The sequence below is a fragment of the Nicotiana tabacum genome, chromosome 4, assembly GCF_000715075.1.
Source record: "Nicotiana tabacum cultivar K326 chromosome 4, ASM71507v2, whole genome shotgun sequence".
NCBI classification, from domain to species: Eukaryota; Viridiplantae; Streptophyta; class Magnoliopsida; order Solanales; family Solanaceae; genus Nicotiana; species Nicotiana tabacum.
Genome location: NC_134083.1, coordinates 112,848,312 through 112,857,626, shown reverse-complemented (window position 1 = coordinate 112,857,626; position 9,315 = coordinate 112,848,312).

Genomic DNA, 9,315 nt, shown 5'->3' with positions numbered 1-9,315 from the left:
TGATCAGGTTACAGAAAGAAAGGATGTTATTACCGGCCGTGCCAAATGAATGGGCAGATGAGGCATTTACTAAGGGGTTGAACCCGAAGAGCTCCGGTGCTTCCCGTAAGCTGAAAGAAAGACTGATCGAGTTCCAAGCAACCACATGTGCAGACGTCCATAACCGTTATGAATCAAATAAAATGATAGAAGATGATCAGCTCGGGTTCCCGAAATCAACTAATAGTTGGGATAGAGAAAGGAACAGGGATAAATCAAAAGATGATTTTGATGCGGATCGGTGATCTTCTAAGGGCCAATTCTTTCCCCACGAGGGCACCGAAGGACGCGGCAGTAAAGGGTTCAGGTCAGCGGATAGGTTCGCCCCCGATAGAAGAATTGATCACGGACGGAATAATAGGTCATTGTAGGACAAAGAGGTATCGGGTTCCCGGGATTCCACTTATCCCAAGCCGTCAGAGTATAATTTCAATGGTAACATAGTGGAGCTGGTATCGGCAATGAGAAACAACAAGGAATCACGGTTCCTGAGGCCAATGAGATCTGATCCCAGGCAGAGGGATCCTAATTTATGGTGTGAATATCATGGGACTAATGGACACCGAACTAGGGACTGCTGACATCTGTGCGAGGAGGTGGCAATGCTGTTGAAGAACGACCATCTCACCTAAGCGACCGGGCCAAGCACAATTATTGTCACAACCCAAAATCCATCTTGTTGTGATGGAACCTAACCCAACCCACTAGGTAAGCCAAGTAACAGTCGACATAACTCAAATGAGAATAATAAGAGTAAATGAGTAAAATAACTAAATTTTCATACAACTCCCAAGGATTGGTAGTACAAATCATGAGCTTCTAAGATTTAGAATTTACAAAGCTGGTACAAAATACATACATCATCTATTTGGAATATACATAAACAAACTTGCAAATCTAATGCTACCAAGGACAAGTGGCAGCTATAACAGGTAGATCTTTAATGCCAGCTCCCGCCGTACAAAGTAACATCAGCTCCAAGATTTGCACATAAGGTGCAGAAGTGTAGTATGAGTAAAACCGACCCCATGTACTCAATAGGTATCCTAACTAACCTCAGCGAGGTAATAGAAGTAAGAACTATAAATGATACTCGTTGATCACCTGTGTAGTTCATAAATTCAACAAGTATAGAACAGATATATAATCAAATCAGGTAAATCACAGGTAAAAACCTCCTAGGTTCTCACATCTCTTTGTTTTAAAGTGTTCTACTCAGTCAACAATCCAACTTATAAGGAAGATATGCAAGTAAATCAGGTAAATAATCAAGGAAATTACAAGTTAAGATGAAATGCAATAACCAAATATCCGTCCGTTGAGGCGCGCAACCTGATCCATATAGCAATAAGTCAATAAGGCATGTTGCAACGTGCAACCCAATACAAATAGCAATAACCAACTCTCCCAGAGCTCACATCAACCAGAAACCTGTCGATTTCTCCCAATCCGCGTGTACACCTTCAAGAGAGAAACATGAGAGGGTGACCCTAGGGGGATGGATCCTTATCCACACGCAAGCATGGCCAATTCAATGTGCTACCATCCCCTCATGGTCACATCCTCAATATCATAATCCGTCCGGCATGGTCACAGGCTCAATTTAATGGATCCGCTCGGCATGGTCACAGGCTATATCACAATCCGCCCGGCGTGGTCATGATGACGTCCAAATCAACCATTAAAAGGTAAATAGACATGGTCGCATGCAATATAGTATACCCAACTATGAGTCGGGGTCGAATCCCATAGAGAACAATATATAAGCGATTAGGCGTGTAAGAGAATTCTCACTTATTATGCTAAACCAAGCACTTAAAAGGTTTTTGAGAAAATATTTATGTCTAAATGCGAAAATGCAAACTAACCTAGAAAGCAAATAAAATGATCAATGTCTACAAGCATGGATACAAGAAAATTACACTCAAGTAACGATCCAATGTATTTCACGATTTTACAAATATGAGCGAGTTTATGCAATTAGCCTCGGGTAATAATTCTATATTAGCTTCTTTTGAATACTAACAAGACTTCCTAAATGAATTATCCCTAAAACAATTAAGAGATTAAGAGCACCTGATATGGCTACAAGTAGTTCAATCATATCCCTATGTAGAATCTATAAAGTGAGGGTTAACGCCTCAAGTTCTTGTTAATTAATCTTTCCCAACCCCAAATTATCTTTTCCAAAATTAATTCGATGTTAATGGGCGAGTCCTAGGGTTAGCTAATCCTTTTAGAAACATTAAAGAACAAGAATAATTTGTCACGCCCCAACTTCAAGAAGCGCGACTGGCGCTCAACCGAGATAACCCGGCCGAGCAAGCCTATACAATACCTCCTACCCGAACTCACCCATGAATAAAGAGAAGATCTATTTCATTAATTAGAGTAGGAGACGATCATGTTAGCAACACTAATTCATTACCATTAGTTACATCACTTATAAGTCTCAAAATTCAAACACTTTCATCGTTTGAAGTGGAATGTGTGGTTCAAATACAACATTACTAGTTTGACTTTCCCAACACCAACATACAACCCACACTATGTCTACGGAGCCTCTAATAGATACAAAAGAGTACTATGATAGTGCCGGCAATAAGGCCCTGGCTATACCTCAAAACCTAAGATACAAGGAACAAAAGATATACGACCCCGAAATGAAGTGGGGCTCACCAAGTCAGCTGGGAAGAGGGTGTACCGCTATCACTTATCAAAGCCGCCTGCTGTGGAACCATCTGCATCCATTAAAGATGCAGCGCCCCGGGCAAAAGGGACGTTAGTACATGTGGAATAGTACAAGTATGTGAAGCTAAATGTCCTCTTTAGAAATAGAATGCCAATATAAGAAGGGGAAAACCGTGGAAGCAACAAGTAACAATCAATGATATCTAAACGTCAAGTTATAACAGAAAATTTTTCAAAGTGCGAAAATAATATTATTTTAAGTTGGGAGACCATTACTACCGATATACCACTATGATTTTAGCACAGAGTCCGATCACGGCCCGATCGACTAGGCCGTCTCACCCAAATACATTCAATCATAGTCACAATCACAATCATAATCTCTACACAAAGTGGCCATGCCGCCTCACCCCAATGTGTGCGGGTGGAGGTGTAATCACAATCACAATCTCTACACAAAGCGGCCCTGCCGCCTTACACCAATGTGTGCGGGTGGAAGTGTAATCACAATCACAATCTTTACAAAAAGCGGCCCTGCTGCCGCACCCCAATGTGTGCGGGTGGAGGTGTAATCACAATCATAATCTCTATCACTATCTCAATCACAATCTCAATCACAATCACTACTATGTGTGCGGCATGGCGTCCGATCTCGACCCGATCGGTTAGGTCTTCTCACCACAGTGCCTTGTGGATTGACATAACCCTTTGCTAGCAATCATCTCATCCCAATTAAGGGGAATATCCTCATCACATCAATCTCATCCCAAATAAGGGGAATAATCATACGCACTCTTACACCGGCACATGTAGTTTCGGGGTTAGTTTATTTCAACCTACCCTTCCTCGGTGACTAATGATACTCCCAAAAACATTTTTGCTTTGCACACAAAGGAAAAAAAAATACAAATACATTAACCTCGTAACCTTCCATGCCATATATATATATAGCTTCATTAGTACTTTTAGCCACTCACAACATCATTATTTCATTGGCTCTCTTGGCCATACATATGATTCTTCATTAATGGCACGTTGGGCGTATTTCATATTCCACACTTTTCATTTATTGACTTTCCATTTCTTGACTTTCCATGATCATCATCACAAACATCAACATATAGAATATTTCAGAAATCATAACTTTAAGTTCATCAGTAGTGAAGGCTTTAAACATAATAGAACCCTTTTCAAAGTACAGAGCACAATGACTTGTAATCGCAACACAAGTTAAAAATCATAAATGAGTAATACACCGTATCCTTTTTAAATACTTCCTCCCAAAAGCCAATACACAATTTCAACTCATGAGTATGTAAGAACTCAAATCAAATTGGAAATATTTATAAAGGAGAGCATGGTGATTTAAGATTTAAACATGACTTCAAATCAAATTCACTAGTTACAACAACCATGGCCATGTTTTATATCTCACTCTCATTTCTTTCACTTTCAAGCAAATTTATAGATCATCATCAATAAGAGCATTTTTAATCAAGGCCTTAAGCATAAATATGAACAATAGGGGTCTTAGGCGCATTTAGTTTTCTTTTACAATTGGGCATAACAACTTGCAATTTAAACATGATTTGAAATCATACTATCTCGACATATTGGTCACACTAGGATACATTCCCGATGGAGAACACAAGATGATAGGAGAATTTGGTGCACATTTTTAGTATATATCTTTCAACACAAGCTTATTCGGAATAGTCAAATATATAAGGAATAACTCGGAACATGGGAATTAGGAACTTGGACCAACCATACTTGAAACTTATGGGAACATCATGGAATTCAATTCCAAGAGAGAAGATTAGTCAGCATACCTTGTTTGAGTTTTCCTTAAGTTACTATAATGTCCCAACACTTATAGCAATAATAATCTATAGGAAGATAGCGAAAATCGGATAATAATTAGAAGGATTTTCATGGTGTAACTCTCTTAGGAATTTTGTCAAACACCTATAATGCAAAATTGACTACAAAGCTCTACAATGGTAATCCCTTCTTCCCTTAACTAATTTCAACAAGAAACTACCTGATATAGTTTAACAACCCCACATACTACCTCCTATTGGCACATGCATGGCCTATCTCTAACCCCACAACATACTTAGACCCTGAATAAACTTGCATGGATGATGTAGGACAAGAACTTACCTGGATAGATGATGGAATAGTGAGAGACTTTCATGATTATTGAAGATTCGGGCAAGAATGGATGATTAGAATGCTAGGACTTCTCATTCTCTCTCTAAGATACTCTCACTTCTCCTAAAATATCAGATATATGCTCTAAAATGAGCCCCAAAGGCTATTAATCAAAATGGGGTCGGGTTATAAAAATAGGAAAATGGACCCTCCGAACTCAAGTTTGCGGTCGCAGAATAGACCGCAGAATAGATATGAGGTCCGCAAAATGGACCGCGAAAGTGATGCCGAAAACTAGGATGGCCTGGACCAGTCTGTGACAGGTCTGTGGTCCGCAGACCACTTATACGGACTGATAAGTTGGTATTTTACCCACTTATCTCTTCTTGATACTTGGGCTTTTGTATGATTTTGTTGAGAAACTAAGGCATTTATTGAGGTTTATTGGCATATTTCAGGTATCAAGTGATTTAGAAGTGATGGTGAAGAAACCAAGTGAAAACGAGTCAAAAAGGAGCTAAAATTTACAAAGGAAATCTGCCCAGTGAACTACCCTTCACGAACACGAAGGGTTAGATGCGAACGCGAAGCATCAGGACAACAAGACTTCGCGAACGCGAGATGCTGTACGCGAATGCGAAGAAGGAGGAAGCCAACCTTCGCGAATGCGAAGGTATAATTGCGAACGCGAAGAAGCAGGAGACAAACCTTCACGAATGCGAAGGAGATTTTGCGAACGCGAAGAAGCAGAAATCAAACCTTCGCGAACGCGAAGAAGAAACTAGATGAAAAAACTGGGCAGTTCTGGAATTTCACGATTTTGACCCCAAACAATTTAATACACGACCTAGCTCATTTGTAATATATCTTTGGCAGATCTTTGGCTTATTTTTCAGTCCATAGACTAGAGAAGACAAGGTTTGGAGCTAGGGTTCTTGCACACACACTTGGGGCTTGAAGATTTGATGCTTTTGGTTGAGAATTACTTACTCATTTATGCTCATTTCTTCATTTCCTTGCTTTGTATTGAATATTTAAGTGTGTAGTATTTTTTTCAACACTTGAATCTTGTTTATGGGAATATTCATATTTAAAGTGTGGATTAAATACCTTGTTGTGCTTATGTATTGAATGATTTTTATTGATTATGAAGTGAGTTATTATATTTTTAATTATTCTTGTTCTTGAATGTCTCCAAAGGGATTAGCTAACCCTAGGACTCGCCCATTCACTTCGGATTAATTTTGGGAAACATAATTCGGGGTTGGGAAAGATTAATTAACAAGAACTTGAGGCGTTAACCCTCACTTTATAGATTCTACCTAGGGATAGGAATGAACTACTTGTAGCCATATTCGGGTGTGCTTAATCTCTTAATTGTTTTAGGGATAATTCAATTAGGAAGTCTTGTTAGTCTTCGAGAGAAGCTAATATAGAATTATTATCCGAGGCTAATAAATAATAAACTCATTCATATTTATAAAATTGTGAAATATATTGGATCGTTACTTGAGTGTAAATCCCGATGCACCCGTGCTTGTAGCCATTGATCATTTTACTTGCTTTCTAGGTTAGTTTACATTTTCGCATTTAGCTATAATATTATTTCAACAACCATTTTAAGTGTTTGACATTGCATAATAAGTGATAATTCTCTTACATTCCTAATCGCCTACATATTGTTCTCTGTAGGATTCGACCCCGACTCATAGTTGGGTAAATTATATTGCATGTAACCGTGTCCATTTACTTTTTAGTGGTGGATTTGGACGTCATTACGGACGCAGAATGGACCGCAAAATCACCCAATGAAATTATTCATGCTAAATATGTGATGGAAGTGCGGACCGTGAAATGGATATGCGATCGCATAATGGACCGCAAAATGACCTTTCAAATTCAACAAGTTTTCCTACTCGACTCCGCGATAATTATGCGGCCCGCGGAGTGGTTCTGCGGTCGCGAACTTGACTGCAGAACTGCCTTCTTCTGTCAAAACATTTCCACCAACTCTCCCATGTATTTTTCAACCCAGACATTCCGTACCTTCGAACACATTAGCCACCTCGGCACCACAAAACTCAAATTCCTTGGCGAAATTTTACGGGGCCTTACATAATTAAAGAAACAATAACTCACTTTAATATTAAATGAAAATCATTCAATACATAAGCACAACAAGATATTTAATCCATACATTAAATATGAATATTCCCATAAAGAAGATTCAAGTATTGAAATAAATACTACACACTTAGATATACAATACAAAGCAAGGAAATGAAGAAATGAGTAAAAATGAGTAAGAAATTCTCAACCAAAAGCTTCAAATCTTCAAGACCCAAGTGTGTGTGCAAGAACCTTAGCTCCAAAACTTATCTTCTCTAGTCAAGAGACTGAAAAATAAGCCAAAGATATCCCAAAGATGAGCTAGGTCGTCTATTAAATGGTTTAGGGGTCAAAAACCTGAATTTCTAGAACGGCCCAGTTTTTCGCCCGTTTCTTCTTCGCATTCGCGATCACTCCTTCGGGTTCACGATCACTCCTTCGCGTTCACAAAGGTTTGTTTCCTGCACCATCGCGTTCGCTATCATTCTTTCGCGTTCGCGAAGGTTTGGTTTCCTACAGCTTCTCGTTCGCTTTCGCGAAAGGGTAATTAACTGGGCAGAATTCCTATGTTCATTTTAGCTCCTTTTTGACTTGGTTTCACTTGGTTTCTTCCCGATCACTTATAAATCACATAAAACCTGTAAAATAGAAGTAAACGACATTAAACACACTATTTTATCAATCAAACATAGCAAAAATCTAAGATTAAAGAAGAGATAAGTTGGTAAAATACCAACTTATCAAACCCCTGAACTTAAACTATTGTTTGTCCTCAAGAAATCAAAGCACAAAATCTCCTTCCAAGTATTTAACTCAATAGTGCATCAGTAACATACCAAGTCAAAAGTCTACTTTAAGCACAAACACATGACTTTAATGGGTACAAACAATTAATCCAAGGCATGTGAATCACCAACAACATCTTAAGAATATCACTTCATTTCAAGTGCTCAAACACCAAGTTAGTCAAAGTAGCAATCAAGTCATGGCACTAAAGCTTCAAAATTTGCCTCTTAGTCACAAAGCAACTCTTCTTTTGTTCATTCTTTTCAATTGAAAAATGGAACAACTTTGCAACTAAAATCTCAATGTGCCATCACAAGCAAGAGACAATCCCACACTTATAAATTGCAATTCAAAATATAAATGGGATATCAAATGGAAAGAATTAACTCTCTCTCACAAAGATGTTCAAATGCACACAAGTAGTCCCATAGGCTTGCCCTTCATGTATTTCTCCACTAATATAGACACACTTAGTTCTAAATCAATTAGGACATAAAGGGTTGTAGTGTAGGCTTTTGGTTAAGGTAGGGCACAATTTTGGTTAGAGTGACTCAAAACCTCCCTAAGCACTACAATTTTCAAAAATCAAAGTACATTTCCTTCAAAATATTTCCACCGTTTCTTTATTTTTCATTTCATCACCTAGTCTTCCAATTATTTATAATTCCTTATTTTTTCTTCCTTTTTCTTCGTTCTTATATTTTTCTTTTTCTTTTTCAAAAGCCAAGGAGCCATATATATATATATATATATATATATTCTTCACTTTTCATTTTATCACCTAGTCTTCCATTTATTTACAACTCCTTATTTTTCCTTCCTTTTTTCTTCTTTCACAACATTTCCAACCGTCACCCTCAAACTTAGGCTTTTAGCCTATGTTTACACTTTTAAATCACTTAGGGAGGTGGGATGCCAAAAGATAGATCAATAAAGAACAAAAGGTTAAAGCTTGTAATATGGTTGCCAAAGAATATGTTAAAGGCTCCAAAGGGCTTGACTAGGAAAATATGCAACAATGAGAAATTTAAGGCAAAAGAACGGTCCAAGGATGGCCTAACATCTTTTTTTAAACCAAGTTAGTCTAGGATTTCGCCTTGAAGCACATTCCGGGCAAGTTCTAGACAATAAATAATGCACAGCGTGGTCACAAGCATAACAACACAATCCACTCGGTGGGATTACAGTCATAACAATATAATGTGCCCTCCATGCTCACATGCATAATAATAAAATCCGTTCGATGTGGTCACAGGAATAACAATGCAATCCGCCCGACGGGGTCACAAACATAACAATACAATCCATCCGGCGTGGTCACAAGCATAACAATACAATCCACTGAGCGTGGTGACGGGCATCCAGTCCAAATCACATTACACAGAAGCAAGTATACAAGAACACATGTATATGATGAATAAATATCAGCTTTCATGCTCCTGGACTGGTATAATAACATGCTAGAGTGTAGGCATGTGCAAATTGTGTTATCATAGCTCAAATCGGCAATTACATCACAGAAATAACAATTAC